The sequence below is a fragment of the Miniopterus schreibersii genome (genome assembly GCF_964146895.1).
Source record: "Miniopterus schreibersii genome assembly, chromosome: 2".
NCBI lineage: Eukaryota > Metazoa > Chordata > Mammalia > Chiroptera > Miniopteridae > Miniopterus > Miniopterus schreibersii.
The window spans coordinates 80,502,496-80,521,815 of record NC_138102.1 but is presented as its reverse complement, the minus strand read 5'-3'; the positions used below and the strand labels follow the sequence as shown (position 1 = coordinate 80,521,815).

Below are 19,320 nucleotides of genomic sequence, written 5' to 3'. Positions count from 1 at the left end.
TGACTATTAACATTAGTATTTTTTCCTCTTTATTAGGCTCATGGGATAATGAAGGGTTCTTCATTTATGTCACCACAGATACTTAATTTTTTTGATTTAGATTTTCAAGAATTCAAACCTGTTTACTTTGTATGTTTTTAGAAAGAACAGAAAATTACTTAAGGCTATTTACTTCCTTCACTTTTCAATTTCTCAGAGAGAATTTACCTGATCAGTTGATCCTGATAGAATGATAGGAAGCATATATATTTGTATTTGGAGATTTTGTTTTAATATCTTGAAGTCCATTATATGCCTGTGGCAGAATACACTGCGAAGCTGTATTCATGAGATGTTTTCTTGGACTGTTCCCTTTGGAGAGATTTCAGTAAATTGTATGTTTGAAGCCAGAAAAGCAAAAGCCAAGTGGTAACTTTCTGATTGATTGTCCGGTTTTTTAATTTGGATAGTCAATTTAGTACTCAAAATGGAGGACACTTTGAGGACTGACTTAAAACAGACTATGGCCCGGCCAGGCATGTCTCAGCAGTTGAGCATTGACCTAGGATCCAGGAGATCAGGGTTCGATTCCCAGTCAGGGCACACGCCAGGTTGGGGGCTAGGCAGCTGATCAATGACTCTCTCATCATTGATGTTTCTGTCTCTCTCTCTCCCCCTCCTTTCCTCTCTCTGAAATCAATAAAAATATGTTTTAAAAATAATAATAAATAAATCAGACTATGTAGTGAGTTATTGTCTAACACTTCCCCATCAAGTTGCTTACAAGCAATCCGATTCAAGTCTGTGTGTCTTGTCTTCTTATTTTATGTACTGGTTTAATTTCTAAATAAAAAATAAGAAAGAGAACAGTATGTTAGTGTTTGTGTCCCATGCTCTCAAAACATAGAGGTGGTGTGATTATGGGACGGTGAATACTCCTCTTAAAAATAAAAAACCAAAAGTGAACAACAACAATAAATCCAAGAAGAAAAAAGCTAATTCCACATATTTCAGAGTCATACAATCTGACACTATTATAAAAAATGGATCAAAATGCACACCAGTGTGCAGGCTCACTAAACAATGCTCTACCTTCAAGTCCTCACTGTTTCATACCACCCCTATGTGCCTCCTCTACTGCTTTCTTGGGTGTTATCAACTCTTTTTAAAAAAAATTTTTATCTTTATTGTTGAAAGTATTTCAAATGTCCCCCCTTTCCCCACATTGATTCCTGCCACTCTGCACCCCTCCCCAAGGACATCACCACTCTATTGTCTGTGTCCATGAGTTATGCACATATCCATGTAAGTTTTTAGGTTAATCTCTCCCCACCCACCCACCCCTGCCTTCCTTCTGAGATTTGTCAGTCTGTTCCATGTTTCTGTGTTTCTGGATCTATTTTGTTCATTAGATTTCACATATGAGTAAGATAATGTGATAATTGTCTTTCTCTGATTGTCTTATTTCAATGAGCAAAATACTCTCCAGGTCCCATCATGCTGTATCAAATGGTATGAGATTCTTCATTTTTACAGCTGCATAGTACCCCATGGTGTAAATGTCCAAGATGCTTGATATAATTTCAGTCTTCTTGAACTTGTAGAGACTTGTTTTGTGTCCTAACATGTGGTCTATCTTTGAGAATGTCCCATGTGCACTTGAGGAGAATGTCTATTCTGCAACTTTGGGGTGAAATGTTCTCTAAATGTCAATTAAATCCATTTGATCTAGTGTGTCATTTAGAATCACTGTTTCCTTGTTAATGTTTTTGGCTGTAAGCTCTATCCAGTAAAGTCAGTGGGGTGTTAAAGTCCCCTACTGTGACTGTATTGCTGTAGATCTCTCCTTTAAAGTCCTCCAGAAGTTTTTGTGTGTTTTTTTGCCAGCCTGTGTGAGTCTTTTGTTCTGAGGTGGGTCTATTGTAGACAACATATATTTGGATCTTGTTTTCTTATCCATTCAGCTATCCCATGTCCTTTGATTGGAACATTTAATCCATTTATATTTAAGGTTATTACTGATAAGTACTTATCTATTGCCTTTTCAATTTCTTTATGCCTGTTTCTTGTTCTCTATTTCAACTTCTTCTTACAGCAGTCTCTTTAACATTTCTTGCAATTCTGGTTTGGTGGTGATAAACTGCTTTAGACTTTTTTTTTTTGGTCTGGGAAGTATTTTATTTCACCACCTATTTTGAATGATAGCCTGGCTGGATAAAGTAGTTTTGGTTTCAGATCTTTGTTTTCCATTACCTTGAGTACTTCATGCCATTCCCTTATGGCCTGAAGAGTTTCTGATGAGAAATCAGCTGACAGTCTTATGGGAGCTCCTTTTTAGGTAATAGATTGCTTTTCTCTTGCTGCCTTTAAGATTCTCTCTTTGTCTTGAATTTTTGACATTTTAATTAGGATGTTTCTAGGCATGGGCCTCTTTGGGTTCTTCTTGCTTGGGATTTTCTGTGCCTCCTGAACTTGTGTGGCTTTTTCCTTGACCAGGTTAGGGAAGGTTTCTGTCATATTTCTTCAAACAGGTTCTCTATCCCTTGGTCCCTTTCTTCCCCTCTGCTACTCCTGTGGTGTGAATATTGTTATGTTTCATGTTGTCCCATGGATCCTTTAAATTGTCCTGTTTTTTAATTGTTTTTTCTTTTTGGATCTCCAATTGAGTGATTTTTTTCTACCCTGTCTTCTATTTTGATGATCTGATCCTCAGATTCCCCTAATCTGCTGTTTATTCCTTCTTATATATTTTTTATTTCTACTATGTCATTCTTAATTTCCTTCATAGTTTCCATTACTTTTCTCATGTTGTTGAGCATCCTTATGATCAGTATTCTGAACTCTATATCTGATAGATTGCTTATTTCCATTTCATTTAGCTCACTTCTGGAGAATTCTTTTGTTCTTTCATTTGGGGCTTTTTTATCTCCCCATTCTGGCTTCCTCTTTGGATTTATTTTTATGTATTAGGTAGATCTGCTAGGACTCCCGGTCGTTTGGATGGTCTCTGGTGCAGGCCAATGTCAGATGCTGTTTGTGACTGGCCTTGAGTACCCCGTTTGAAGTTTTCTGCACTCCACAGCTTGTGCTTTCGTCTGCTGGGACTGGGTGAGTATGGACAGGACCAAGATATGCACCAGGGTCTGCTTTACCAAGCCCTGTGTCCAGAAGCAAATCAGGCAAAGTATCAAAGCACATAGAAGCTGTTATTCAGTTGCTTAATAAGCCTCAGGCTGTAGAAACTCCACAGGGTGGGGTGTGAGCTTTTCTATGGGTGGGGCAATTGGTCCCCCCTGACCCAGGTATAAGCTGCTTGAACATATATGCCTACAAAATATATGTCTAAGAAAGATGTCCTTTAACTTATGCGGAATTACTCAGCACAGGAATCCAGATAGCTACCCTCTGAGCTTTATCCACCAAGCCAGCACCCCTGGGTTTTCCTCACACCTATCTAGTCTACTCTGCCCTCCCTCTATCAGAGCCCAAGGTGAGTGGCTACACATGAAACTTTGTGCATTGGCCCTTTAAGAGGGTGCCTGGGTTTCCAGCCATTTCTCCCTGGCAGACAGAAACCCTGATGCTTTTTGCAGCTAGATGTTATGGGGGTACCTTTCTCAGTTTTGGGGCTCTGAGCTGGGGAGCCCAGCTTGGGGTTTAGACCTCAGAGTTCTCAGTGGGAAACCTCCACAGCTGAGATATTCCTCCAGACTTTCAGCTGCTGCCTGTGGGAGCCCAGCCAGTTCTGTTGTGCCTCTGCACTTCCTACCAGCCTCTATGCAGCCTCCACTTTATGTCCTTGGTTATGAGAGTGCTCTCCAGCTACTCTTCATTTGCGGAGTGTTATCAACTCTTAACCTTAGAATCATTTTTAATTGAGGGTGGTCATTATTCTAAAGTTAGTTGTTGAAGCATCAAGCTTTTCTATTACCAGGGTGATAAAAAATTCAGTGCATCAAACTGACAATATTACAGTCTTCCTCTAGGAATACTTCCTTTAGGTTCTTTTAAAAAAAATATGTTTTTATTTATTTTAGAGAGAGGAATGGAGAGGGATAGACAGATAGAAACATCGATGAGAAACATCGATTTGCTGCCTACTGCACCCCCCCACCAGGGGTTGAGCCCAAAACTGGGGCATGTGCCCTGACTGAGAATAGAACCAGTAACCTCTTGGTTCCTGGATTGACCCTCAACTACTGAGCCACACCAACTGGACTCCTTCAGGTTCTTCAGCAAGAAAGAAAACCAAAAATCTAGCATGCTACCCTAGCACCAGCACATCATAAATATGATCCATCAAAAATGGTAAAAGCTTTTGCAGGAGGGAAACAGCCTTGGTGCTGGAAAGTCTCAAGGAAACCAATGGTTTGGTCATACTTGGGAAGTACTTGCTAGCATGCAAAGCATACTGGCAAGAGAGAGCCAATGGAACCCAAAGCTCCGTGGGTAAAATTTGCAGCACAAATCCAGGCATATGATGGTTGTCTTATATTTACTGCCATATTCTGCCACTTCTTTTTTTTTTTTTTTTTAAGTTTCATTATCTTTATTATTGAAAATATTACAAATGCCCCCTTTTTAGCTTCATTGATCCCCTCCACCCCACATCCACCCTACCCCCAGGCCTTCCCCAGACCGGTGTCTGTGTCTATGTGTTATAAACATTTAAGTTCTTTGATTAATCTCTCCTGGCCCACTCCCCATCCCCCCTTCCTTCTGAGATCCCTCAGTCTGTTCCATGCTTCTATGTCTCTGGATCCATTTGTTTAACAGTTTATTTTGTTTATTATATTCCACATATAAGTGAGATCACGTGGTACTTGTCTTTCTCTGACTGGCTTATTTCACTTAGTGTAATACTTTCTAGTTCCCTCCATGCTGTTCCAAAGGATAAAATATCCTTCTTTCTTACAGCTGCATAGTATTCCATGGTGTAAATGTGCCACAGCTTTTTTATCTACTCATCTACTGATGGGCACTTGGGATGTTTCCAGATCTTAGCTATTGTAAATTGTGCTCGTATGAACATAGGGGTGCATAAGTTTCCTGCCAGTTTCAGGCAAACCATCTCACCAACTTTGCTGTTACAGCACTCAAGGGACTAGTTGAGCAAGGAGGCAGGGATGGCTGCAGGGGAAGCTCATTTCTCAGCAGACCTATTGCTTTTAAACCCCTCCTTTCTCCTTTGCACTGCATCTGATCCTTAAGACATTAACTTAAAAACCCATTAATGGAAGAGACTATATCCAGTCTTTAGGATCCTTGATTAAGATAATGGTCTTCATTCCAGCCCAAAGTTAGTATCCATTAATAATTATAATTTATTGTTTTTAAATTTTGTGATATGTAGCATGTTTTCTAGCTAAAATCACTGATGATCAAAATATTGTGTTCAATTAAAGAGGAGAATAATGTGTATAATTAAAAAACTCAAACACATTTTGTTGCAAAAGAAAATGGCTCTAAATTTTCCTGAAGAGAGTGGTCAGACTAGGCCCACGGTGCTCTCTGGTCATTAGCAAGTGTTCCATAACAGCCCTGGCCAGTGTGGCTCAATTAGTTGGGCGTCATCCCATAAACTGAGAAGTTGCTGGTTCGATTACTGGTCAAGGCCTATGCTCCAGATACAGGCTTGATTTCTAATAGGGGGTGTGTAGGAGGCAGCCTGTTGATGTTTCACTCTCACATCAATGTTTCTCTCTCCCTCTCCATTCCTCTTTCTTTAAAATATAAATAAATTTTTTTTTAAACAAGAGTTCCATAACAAGCAAACCCTGGCATGGCATTTCATTTCCATCTCCTTTCAGACTTCTTTAATTTTCTTTGAAAGAGGCCTTTTAAATGCATCAAAAATTATACCCTAGTAAAATGTCATAGAGACAGGCTGAGCACCCATACTTATACCTAGGCTTTCTATAATTTGACTCCTACAATTAAGGATATTATTGATGAGATGTCTTATTAATTAAGAGGAGACACAAGGACCCCAAGGAAAGGTTCAAGTCACCCTGATGTAATTACTATGCATTTGGTTAAATCATGTACAAAGGCATTAAATATTTCAGCAAAGTCTCTTGAAGAACCCTAATATGAAATTATTTTTGCAGGTAAATGAGATTTAGCTGTGTTGGTGTGTAGAGCAGACATAGCATCTGCAGGTTTAATTAAATGTTTGCCTAACCATATAAAAAGACAGTGATATATCTTCATAGCATCTGGCAGCTTCACCATCCTCCAGTCATTCTTTAATTAGTATGCTGGTGAATTTAATAGAAAATGGCTTTAACTCAGGAGCAGATGGCTCTTCTGAGTGACAAGGGGAATGACAATTTCTACCATGTTTACTTCTTGGTATGTAGCTTTCTAGTCTGAAGATCCCTTCAGAGCACAGGCAGGTTTAATATCTTCTGTTGGGTTGAATATCTTCTGAAAGCAACCACTTCTGAACTTTGTTTAGTTAAAATAGTCTGACTCATGAGCTTCCAAAGATGGTTTGCCTTTGCCTCTCAGAGTTAATTTCTCATATTTTATGATAAGAGTAGTCTTTCAGTTGTTAGAAAAAAAAAGTTATCTAAATTTATGTAGTTTCTCTTAGGTAGATAAAAACTGTCTGTTGGACCCAATTCAGCCTCTGAAAGGATAACCATCATCAGAGTTTTAAAGTTTAGGAAACATGAACCCATCTCCTTCTTAGTGGGCAATTGGCTTGAGATAAGAAGGGAGGAAAATACCTTTGCTTTTCAGAGATGTTTAGAAATGAAAGAAAAAGATAAGAAAATCTCAAGGAATAAAGAAAAAAAAAAAGAATGTTCCAGGCCCGCGCCCACCGTGCCCTTCAGAGGTGATGCGGCCGCGGCCCCAAAGCCAGCGCGCGGGTTAGGCGGTGAGCGTGGGGGAGGGGACAGCTAGGACGGCAGGCCGCCCCCCTCCGCCGCCCGGGGCCCTGCCCGCCGCCCGGGGCCCTGCCCCCCGCCGCCTCCCCACCGCCGCGCCCCTGCCTGGGCGAAGCGCTGCTGCTGTCCCGCGGCCGCGGGCCGGCCACGCTGCTGGGCCAGGCCGGAGGGAGCCGGCCGCTGCAGAGGCGGCTTACAGCGAGGACAGCCCCAGCTTCCCGAGGGCGGTGGAGGGCTCGTCCACTGTGCCGCCGGCCTCATGCAGGGCGAGCTGGTGGAGGCCCTCCAAACCCGGGAGAGTGAGAAGCAGAAGCAGAGCGGGTGCGCGCATCCTGCCGATCTTCAAGCCCTGAGACCATGTGCCGAGCCCGCCCTTCCCCACCCAGCGCCACGACGACTCCCGGGAGGTCACTCGAGGGCGACCGGGCCCGGCACAGCCAGCGCTGCACGCCCTGCAATGGAGGTATCCCTTACAGCACCGTCTGAGTGTAGATGAATTAAAAGCTTTGGCTTCTCTGATGACATATAAGTGTGCAGTGGTTGGTGTGCCACTTAAGGGTGCCAAAGCTGGTGTTAACATCAGTGCCAAGAACTATACCACTAAGGAATTGGAAAAGATCACAAGGAGGTTCACCATGGAACTGGCAAAGAAGGGCTTTATTGGTCCTGGCATTGATGTGCCTGCCCCAGACATGAGCATGGGCTAGCAGGAGATGTCCTGGATTGCTGTCACCTATGCTAGCACCCATAGAGCACTCTGATATTAATGCCCATGCCTGTGTCACTAGTAAGCCCATCAGTCAGGGTGGACTCCAGGGATGGATCTCTGCTACTGGCCAGGGAGTTTTCCATGAGATTGAAAACTTCGTCAATGAAGCTTCTTGCATGAGCATTTTAGGAATGACACCAGGGTTTGGCAATAAAACATTTGTTGTTCAGGGGTTTGGTAATGTGGGCCTGCACTCTATGAGATATTTGCATCACTTTGGTGCTAAATGTGTTAGTGTTGGTAAATTTGATGGGAGCATATGGAATCCAGATGGTACTGACCCAAAGGAACTGGAAGACTTCAAATTGCAACATGGATCGATCCTAGATTTCCCTAAAGCAAAGCTTTATGAAGGGAGCATTTTAGAGGCCGACTGTGACATATTAATCTGTTGCCAGTGAGAAACAGCTGGCCAAGTCCAAGGCACCCAGAATCAAAGCCAAGATCATTGCTGGAGGTGCTGATGGACTGACAACTCCAGAAAGTGATAAGATTTTCATGGAGAGGAAATTTATGGTTATTTCAGACCTCTACTTGAATGCTGGAGGAGTGACAGTGTCTTACTTTGAGTGGCCAAAGAACCTAAATCATGTCAGCTATGGCCATTTCACCTTCAAATATGAAAGGGATTCTAACTACCAATTGCTCATTTTTGTTCAAGACAGTTTGGAAAGAAAATTTGGAAAGCACGGTGAAACTATTCCTGTTGTGCCCACATCAGAGTTACAAGACAGGATATCAGGGGTATCCGAGGAAGACGTTGTTTGTTCTGGTTTAGCTTACATTATGGAGCACTCAGCCAGACAAATCATGCACACAGCCATGAAGTATAACCTGAGAACAGCTGCCTACATCAATGCCACTGAGAAAGCCTTCAAGGTGTACAGTGAAGCTGGTGTGACCTTCACATAGATGGCTTCTAGTTGATTTCCTTACTACCCTCTTCACCTCTCCATCTGTAGACCTATCACAGGTTTACATATAACCATAGAGATCTCTTTTTCCCATTACTTATTGAGGCAATGGACATCATTCTCAAAAGTCAATCCAAATCAGCCCCTTAAAAAAAAGAAATTAAGGTTAGGGAATCATGTACAATGCTGAAAGTAGATGCCAGAGAGATTTGGGTACTTTGCCTTTAAATAAAAAGTCCCTTTATCTGGCTGCACTGCCTTGCTCCATGGTTGCTTCCCAACAGTCGGCTGTGGCCCAGGAAAGCACCTGCTGTTCAACAGCAGTCAGCTGCTTGTTGCTTCAGCTCCGTACAAGTCTAAGATCCTGTAACTTTGACACATTTAAGAAACAGGTGTGTGGCATTTTCAGAAGACAGCATGGCCCTCAAGTGAGTTATTGGTATTTTATATCAGCAAAAGAACTCAGTTTCACAGATTGCAAAAAAATAAAAGCTATTTCTCTTTATGCATTTTATTCTTTTAGAGTAAAATAAGTACACACTGCTGTAATAAAATTGCCTTTAATCACTTAATAAGTCTAACCTTGACTCAGGCAGTGAATGCCTATAAATATAACGAATGAAAAAAGCTAGTATTTTATAACATAAAACTATCATTTATAGCTTATACTAGTATATTGTCCAGCAAAACAAAAAGCCCAATGGAGAATTAAGTTTTCTTCATTCATATCATTGAATAGCAAATAATGGAAGCTGTTTTTGTTAAGACTGTTGGAATTTACTAACCACATTATGACATATAGTTCAAAGAATGCAGTAACCTCATCATGTTAATTAATTGTTCTCTTTTGAAACTCTACTGTGTTGACTGATTGAACAATAATTCAAATATAGTGTCCCACAAAAAAAAGCTTGGGCTCCCTTTTTGGAGTCTGGCTGGCAGCTCTGAGCATTGCTAACAATGGCCTAACTCGCCCTGACTTTGTGTTCTCTTTCAGAGGCCTCACATTCTACTCACAGCTTCATTAACAACAGCCTGAAAACAACCTGAGTTTGAATGTTGTATTTTGCCAGGACCTTTTGAATAGTAGTGTCCCAATGAAGTGCTAGATATTATTTATGTAAGAATGAGCTTTTTTCTTTTTTTAAACAATAATATCCTTTCAGAAATTTCTAACTACTTTGTAGCCTGGTGATAAAAGCAGTTATTGAACGTCTACCTTAAAAAAGGAAGAATGAAGAATGTTCATAAGTGTTAGTGTGCTTTGATTCTTTTGAACCAATTTTTAAAAACTTCTTTCATATGTAAATGATCTTGTTATATCTCTGATCACTATGCACACTCTTGTGGGGTAGTCGTGTTGCACCTAGGAAATTTTAAATGATGAATTTAGTACACTTTCTGCAGTTAAGATTGACTGAGTCAAAAATGGACAATTTATCTGTTTTATTAAAAGTGATTAAAAATGATTTAAAAAGTGTGATTTCTCAACTTCTCCATTTATTTTCAGGTTTTCAAGTAGGCATTACAGACAAATTAGTCCAAACAAATAATGTGCAATGTGCATTCACTAATAGCTGCCAGCTATAATATTAGATACTTTATTTAAATGATCTTTTTAAATTCTTACAATAAGCCTGTAAGGTGGGTTTTACTAACCCGTTTTACAAATGAAGAAATGACTTAAAGAACTTACATAAGTGGATGGGCCAGATTTGATTGCAGGTCCGTCAGATAGCAATAGTGTTCTCTTTTCCTGGTGTTATACTGTTTTTAGATACAGAGACCGTTCATTGTTCATTCATAGAACAAACATTTATCACATCTAACAATGTACAGACAAGTGCTGGGAATTCAAAGACACTTAAGGAATTCTCATTTTTGAGGGTTAGAGGTGTAATTATGAACACAATAGGAAGATGTTAGAATTATAGTAAAAACATAGGCAACTCTTATGTGAGCCCAGATGTGGGATCAGGAGAAGTTTTCAGGTATCACACACAAATTGATAGTGAATTTTGTCTTTTTTCCCAGCTTTATTGAAGTATAATTGACAAAAATTGTATATATTTAAGGTATATAAAGTGATGTTTTGACATACATATATATTGTGAGATGATTACCACAATCAAACTAATTAACATTTTTTGTTTGTGTGTGAAGGAAACACTTATCTGTTCTCTTAGAAAATTGCAAGTATACAATACCGGATTATTAACTAGAGCCACAATAGTATATATTAGATCTACAGAACTTATCCTGCATAACTAAAAGTTTGTACCTTTTTTAAAAATAAATTTTTATTGATTTTTAGAGAGAGAGGAAGGGAGAGGGAGAAAGAGATAGAAAAAAAATTGATTGGTTGCCTCTCATATTTTTTGACCAACATTTTCCCACTTCTAGCCCTCCTCCAGGCCCTGGAAACCACCATTCTACATCTACTTCTAGGAATTCGGCTGTTTTAGAATCACCATATAAGTTATACCATGCAATATTTGTCTTTCTGTGTCTGGTTTATTTCACTTAGGATAATGTCTTCCAGGTTCATCCATGTTGTCACAAAAAAACAGGATTTCCTTCTTTTTTAAAGGCTGAATAATATTTCATTGTATATATTTGTACTGTATTTTCTTCATTCATGCATTCATTTATTCATTCATCAACAGACTGTTTCCATATGGGAATGCAGGTATCTACCTGAGACTGGTTTTCTTTCAGTCTGATCCATGCCTCTATGTCTCTGGATCTATTTTATTCCTCAGCTTGTTTTGTTTATTAGAGTCCACATATGAATGAGGTCATGTAAAACTGAATCAGGTAGAATCAGAAAACCTGAATAGGCTAATAACAACTGATGAAACTGAAGCAGTAATCCAAAAACCCCCAGCAAACAAAAGCCCTGATCCAGATGGCTTCACAGGGAACTTTCTAATTTTTTAAATTGTAGGGTTAAATAGTTTATTAACATTTTTTCTTGCTTTTTGAGGTAGGCCTGTAGCGCTATGAACTTTCCTCTCAGGACTGCGTTGGCTGTGTCCCATAGATTTGGGGTTGGAGTGTGTTCATTTTCATTTGTTTCCAGAAAGTTTTTTATTTCTTTCTTGATTATATTGGTAACCACTTCATTGTTTAATAACATGCTATTTTGCCTGTATGTGTTTGAGTGTTTTTGAGTATTTTTACTGTAGTTGATTTCTAATTTCATGCTCTTGTGATCTGAGAAGATGCTTGATATGATTTCAGTCTTCTTGAACTTGTAGAGACTTGTTTTGTGTCCTAACATGTAGTCTATCTTTGAGAATGATCCATGTGCACTTGAGAGGAATGTATATTCTGCAGCTTTGGGTTGAAATGTTCTGTAAATGTCAATTAAATCCATCTGATGTAGTGTTCCACTTAGAGTCACTGTTACTCTGTTGACTTTTTGTCTGGAAGATGTATCCAGTGAAGTCAGTGGGGTGTTAAAGTCCACAACTGACTATATTGCTGTTGATCTCTCCTTTAAAATCCTTAAGGTTATTATTGATAGACCCTTACTTATTGCTATTTAAGTTCTTTATGCTTATGTTTCTCATTCTATTTCTTATTATTATTACAGCAGTCCCTTTAACATTTCTTGCAATGCTGTTTTGGTGGTGATAAGCTCCTTTAGGTTTTTTTGTTTTTTTTTTTGCCTAAGAAGCTCTTTATTTCACCATTTATTTTGAAGAGGAGCCTTGCTGTATAGAATTTCTTGGTTTCAGATCCTTGTTTTGCATTACCTTTAATACTTCATGCCATTCCCTTCTGGCCTGTAGAGTTTCTAATGACAGTTCAGCTGACAGCCTTATGGGAGCCCTTTTGTAGGTAACAGATTGCTTTTCTCTTGCTGCCTTTAAGATTCTCTCTTTGTCTTGAATTTCTGTCATTTTAATTAGGATGTGTCTGGGCATGGGCCTCTTTGGGTTCTTCTTGCTTGGGACTCTCTGTGCCTCCTGAACTTGTGTGGCTTTTTCCTTGAACAGGTTAGGGAAGTTTTTTGCCATTATTTCTTCAAACAGGTTCTCTATCCCTTGCGTATTCTATTTCCCTTCTGGTACACCTATGATGTGAATATTCTTATGTTTCATGTTGTCCCATTGCTCCCTTAAACTGTCCTGTTTTCTAATTGTTTTTTCTTTTTGGATCTTTGATTGAGTGATTTTTTCTACCCTGTCTTCTAATTTGCTGTTCTGGTCCTCAGCTTTCTCTAATTTGCTATTTATTCCTTCCAATGTATTCTTTATTTCTGCTATGTCATTCTTCACTTCTGACTGATCATTTTTCATAGTTTCTATATCTTTTTTTCATGCTGTTGAGCATCCTTAAAATCAGTATTGTAAACCCTGTACCTGATAGATTGCTTATCTCCATTTTATTTAGCTCTTTTTCTGGAGACTTTTCTTGTTCTTTCATTCAGGGCTTGTTGTTTTGTCTCCCCATTTTGGCCCCTATTTGGGTTGTTTCTATGTATTAGGCGGATCTACTAGGATTCTCAGTCTTTTAGGGGGCTCTCTGGTGCAGACTAATGACGGACGTTCTTTGTGACTGTCCTTGAGTACTTTGTTTGGAGCAGTCAACAACCCACAGCTTGTTTCCCTGCTGGGGCTGTGTGCTTTTGGACAGGACCAAGATGCACACCAAAGTCTGCTTTTCCATGGCTATGGTCCAGAATCATATCAGGCAATGAATCAAAGATTCGAGAGGTCTGCCTCTGCCTGCAGGCTGACTGATCTTAGTCTCTTAATGAGCCTCAGGATGTATACCACTACAAGGTGTAAACTCCACAGGGTGGGGTGAGAGGTTTTCCAGTGGGTGGGGCAATTGCTTCCTCCCAGGCAAAAGCTGTCTGGCTTCCAAAGGTCTGACTGAGAACAGTGTCCTCTGCAGTACAGGGGAGTGACTCAGCACACAAATCCAGATGGCCTCCTTCTGAGCTTCATTTCCAGAGCCCAAAATGCCAGGTTCTTTTCACATTCCTCTAGTCCATTCTGCCCTCCCTCTTCCAGAGGCCAAGGTGAGTGGCTGCACATGAAACTTTGTGCACTGGCCCTTTAAGAGGGTGCTTACATTTCTAGCCATCTTTCTCTGGAAGACAGAAACCCTACTGCTTTTCATAGTCAGATGTTATGTGGGCACCTTTCTCAGTTCTGGTGCTCTGGGCTGGGAAGCCCAGCTTGGGGTTTAGGCCCCAGAATTCTCTGTGTCAACCCCCCACAGCTAAGATATCCCTCAGGACCTTCAGCTGCTGCCTGTGGGAACCCACACAGTCCTGTTGTGCCTCTGCACTTCCTACCAGTCTCTATGCGGCCTCCACTTTAGGTGCTTGGTTATGAAGGTGCTCCCAGCTCATCTTCAGTTGGAGTTGGTTATTCAGGATGGTTTTTCTATATTTTAGTTGTAATTCCAGTTTGGTTCAGGGATAGTGTCAGTGTAGCTTCCACTTAATCTGTCACCATCTTGGAATCATGGTAGTTCTATTTTTAATTTTTTGAGGAAACTCCATACTGTTTGTATTTCATAAAGTCAGTAATAATTTCCATCCACCCAAAACAGTATTTTCTTTCTGATGATTGCCATTTCAAAAGGTGTGAGATGGTATTCCACTGTGGTTTTGATTTGCATTTCCTTGATGATTAGTGATTTTAAACATCTTCTCATGTACCTGTTGGCCATTCATATGTGTTCTTTGAGAAATATGCTTAACCCATTAAAAAAATTCTTTTGCTCTTGAGTTTTTTGTTTCTTATATATTTTGGATATTAACCACTTATCAGGTGTATGATTTACAAATATTTTCTCCCATTCCAGAGGTTATCTCTTCACCATTGATTTCTTTCTTTGCTGTGCAGAAGTTTTTAATTTTAATGCAATCTCACTAGTCTATTTTTGCTTTTGTTGCCTGTGTTTTGGGCATCTTATCCAAAAATTCATCACTGAGACCAATGTCAAAAAGCTTTATCTTTATGTTTTCTTTAGTAGTTTTATAGTTTTGTGTCTCATTTCTCATGTATAAGTCTTTAATATATTTTGAGTTGAGTTTTGTATATGGTGTAAGATAAGTGTCTAATTTCATTCTTGTGCGTGTACATACTCATTTTTTCCAATACCGTTTATTGAAAAGACTATATAATTTCCCCATTGTGTGTTCTCAGCACAGTCATTGAAGATCAGTTAGTTGTCTGCAAATGTGTGGATGTATTTCTGGGCTCCCTATTTTGTTTCATTGGTCTTTTTTAAAAAAATAGTATTTTTATTGATTTTTAGAATGAGAGAAAGGGAGAGAGAAAGAGATAAACATCAATGTGAGAACGAAACATCAATTGGCTGCCTTTTGCACATCCTCTACTGGGGATTGAGCCTGCAACCTGGTCATGTGCCCTGACCGAGAATTGAACCAGCAACCTTTGGTGCATGGCACAACACCCAACCAACTGAGCCACACCAGCCAGGGCCCATACTGTTTTGATTACTGTAGCTTTGTAATATTTTTGAAATCAGAAAGTGTTATGCCTCTTGTGGTCCCCCCCACCTTTTTCTTAAGATTGCTTTGGTTATTCCGGATCTTTTGTGTTTCCATATGAATTTTAGTTTTCTTTTTCTATTTCTGTAAAAAATGTCATTGGAATTTTGACAAAGATTGCATTGAATTTGTAGATCACTTTGGGTAGTGAGAATATTTTAATATTAATTCTTCCATTTTATGAACATTGGCTATTTTTACATTTATTTTTGTTTTGTTTTTTTGAATAACTTTCATCAACATTTTGTAGTTTTCAGTGTACATATCTTTCACCTTCTTGGTTAAATTTATTTGTAAGTATTTTATTGTTTTTGACCTTATTTTAATGGGATTGTTTTCTTTCTTTGTTTTTCAGAGTGCTGTTATTTTTCAGATAGTGTAGAAACATAACTGATTTTTGTATGTTGGTTTGGAATCCTGCAACTTTACAGAATTCCTTTATTAGTCCTAGCAGATATTTGTGTAGTCTTTAAGGTATCCTATACATAAGATCATGTCATCAGCAAGCAGCATTACTTCTTTCTTTCCAAACTAGATGCCTTTTATTTCTGTTTCTTGTCTAATTGCTCTAACTCAGACTTTTAGTACTATGTTGAATAAAAGTGGTGAGAGTGGGCATCCTTGTCTTGTCCCTTATCTTGAAGGGAAAACTTCCAGCTTTTCTCCAGTGACTATGATATTAGCTGTGGGCTTATATACAAGTTTTGGCAAAAGTAGGTTTATAGTTGTGAGTACATAAAATACAGAGTTAATAAAGCTATTGTCATAATCATAACCTGTATGTCTTTTTCCATACAAACAACATTGTACACCCACGTATTGTTTTGATTTTTGTTGAGGTACAGCCCTTCTATACATAATTTTTTAGATATTTTTTATTATGAAAGGATGTTGAATTCTGTCAAATGCTTTTTCTGCATATAGTGAAATGATTATATGATTTTTATTCTGTATTGCATTAATGTAGTATTTCTCTTTAAAAATTTATTTTTAATTTTTATTTTTTTATCTTTATTGTTGAAAGAATTACAGATGTTCCCTTTTTTCCCCCTTTGCCCACCTCTATTCAGTTCCCACCACACCCTAGTCCTTCACCACCCTTTTATCTGTGTCCATGGGCAATGCAAATATGCATGTAAGTTCTGTGGTTAATCTCTTCCTGCCTCCCCATCCTTCCCTGATTCCCTCTGAGATTTGTCAGTCTGTTCCATGTTCCCATGCCACTGGTTTTGTTAACTTTGGGTTTAGATTGCTTTTCTTCTGGTTCTGTGAGGTATAAAGTAAGGTTGTTTATTTGAAATCTATCTTTTTGCTTAATGGAGGTGTTTATCACTATAAGCTACCTTCTTAGAATTGTTTTTGCTCTATCCTGCAAGTTTTTACATAATTTGTTTCCATTTTTATTTGTTTCAAGATATTTTAAAATTCCCCTTTGAGTTTTCTTCTTTGACCCATTGGTTGTCGAGCAGTGTGTTTTAAAATTTATACATATCTATGATTTTTTTCAATTTTAGTCCTGTTATTAGTTTCTAGTTTCATATCATTGTGGTCTTGATATCATTTTAGTGTTCTCAAATTTGTTGAGTTATTTTGTGGCCTAAAATATGCTCTATCCAGGAGAATGTTCTATGTGTGTTTAAGAAGAACATATATTCTGCTGCTTTTGGATGAAATGTTCTTTATATTTTGTTAGGTCTATTTGAACTATAGTGTTTTTCAAGTCCACAGTTTCCTTATTGATTATTTGTCTGGATGATCTATCCATTAATGATGAAAGTGAGGCATTAAAGTCCCCTACTATTATTGTATTGCACTCTATTTCTCCCTTTAATTCTGTAAATATTTGCTTTATATATTTTTTGTTCTGATGTTGTGTGCATATATATTTATAATTATGTCTTCTTGGTAAATTAGGTTCAATCAACCCCTTTATCATAATATAATGACCTTTTTGTCTTTTTTTACAGTTATTCACTTAAAGTCTATTTTGTCTAAATATCACCACCCTTGCTCTCTTTTGTTAACCATTTGCATAAAATATCTTTTCCCATCCCTTTACTTTCAATCTATCTCTGTCCTTAAAATCTAAAGTGAGTCTTGTGTAGGCAGCATATATTTGGATCACATTTTTAATTTATTTAGCCACTCTCTGTCTTTTGATTGGAGAATTTGACCCATTTATAATTAAAGTAACTATTCATACATAAGAAATTACTATTGTCTTTATTAATATTTTTCTGGGTTTTATAGTTTCTTTGTTCTTTCCTCTTTTGTTGTCAGTGATATTTTAAAAATATGCTTTGATTTCTTTTCTTTAACTTTTCTGTATTTACTACAGGTTTCTCTTTGTGGTTACCATGAGGCTTATGTAAAGTATCTTATAGTCATAATACTCTGCTTTAAGCTGATAACAATTTAACTTTGATCATATACCAAAATTTTATGGGTTTACAACCCCCTACATTGTATGTTATCAATGCCATAACTTCTTTCTTTTTATATTTGTATATAAAAGCTATAGTTTTTATTTATTTTTCTGTCATAAGAAAGGGAAAGAATGAGTAAGGGTGTGCCGAAGGGAAGAATGGCTATAAGATATAACAGGAAGCAGTTATTCATCATCACTGGTGTTTTACACTAGAAAAATCATGTCCTTGAAGTTAGTAAAAACTTGGCTTTAGAGGCAACTGATTCAACAGCTACACATTTTATAAAACCACACACCTAATTTCTCTGGATCTCATTTTCCTCATGTAAGAAATGATAATCTTGGCCTGGTGATTTGGCTAGTTCTGAGATTCCATGATCCTATTTTGTTCAATTGCTGTGAAAACTGAGCACAGTTTAGTCAATCTTTGGTAATTTATTTCAAGCCCATCTTTTTAAATGTTTTGTAAGAAAAATAATAAAGACTCCTCTTAAGTATTGGTAGAGAGTTATTTAGGGACACAATCTTATTTTTTAATAATATCAATTCTGTCAACTCCAGAAAGGTCAGATTAGTTTGTCTAGCCACTCTTTTCTTGGGTTATTTATTTCAGAAGTCCCACTTCTTGGAATTTGTTGCTCTATTTTGTAATATTCTTATATAGTGAGAATAAATGTCCATATTTCCCATGTATGAGTTTTTAGAGTACTTAACCTCTTAAGTGATATGTTTGGGGGTACAATTGAGGGTGTGCAATTTTTCTTTTTAAAAGTTCAAAAATGAAAAAATATTCAAATTTTTAATATTTTAAAAATTCTATTTCTTCTGCTAGATATTTATTTTAACATACTTTTAAATTTTAGAATAGTTTTATATTTATTTACACAAAAGTTGTGAAAATTGTACAGAGAGTGCCCACATACCTGACAACTGGTTTCTCCTATTATTAATCCCTTACATTAGTATGATACATTTACATTAATGATGAACCAACATTGATACATCCTTTCCAATTAAAGTTCAGATTTTACTCAGATTTTCTTTATTTTTAATTTTTATTTTAATTATTTTTTAAAATGTTATTTTATTGTTGCCAGTATTACAGATATCTCCCATCTTCTCCCTTTTTACCCTCTTCCACCCAAGCCCCACTCCACCCCAGGCTTTCCTCATCTTATGGTTTGTCCATGAGTTAAGCATATATGCATATATGTCCTTTGGTTAATTTCTTCCTGTCCTCTCCTCCCCAAGCATCCCCCACCTCACTGAGATCTGTTGTTCTGTTCCATGTATCCATACCTCTGAACCTATTTTGTTTGTCAGTTTATTTTGTTCTTTAGATTTCACTTATAAGTGAGATCATGTGATATTTGTCTTTCTCTAACTAGCTTATTTCAATTAGCATAATATTCTCCAGGTCCATCAGTGCTGTCTCAAAGAATTTAGAGATCCTTCTATTTTACAGCTGCATAGTATTCCATGATGTAAATGTCCCGACGCTTTTTTAACCATTCATCCACTGACGGGCACTTGAACTGTTTCCAGATCTTAGCTACAGTAAATAATGCTGCTATGGATATAGGGGTGTATATTTTCTTTCTGATTGGTGTTTCAAGATTCTTAGGACCGGATGGCTTCACAAACGATTTTTACTGAATATTCAAAGAACAACTAACACCTATCATCCTCAAACTATCCTAAAAATTTCAAGAGGAGGGAAGATTTCTAAGATCTTTTTACAAGGCCAGCATTATCCTAATTCCAAAACCAGATAAAGTCACTACAAAGAAAGA

The 19,320-nt window shown here is 37.9% G+C and overlaps 1 pseudogene across 1 annotated transcript; it reads left to right on the top strand.

Annotated features, from left to right (window-relative positions):
- Positions 1–7,339: 7,339 nt before the first annotated feature.
- On the top strand, positions 7,340–8,556 carry LOC308553332 (glutamate dehydrogenase 1, mitochondrial pseudogene; annotated as a pseudogene). Its single transcript has one exon. The product of its transcript is annotated as a glutamate dehydrogenase 1, mitochondrial pseudogene (transcript).
- Positions 8,557–19,320: the final 10,764 nt, after the last annotated feature.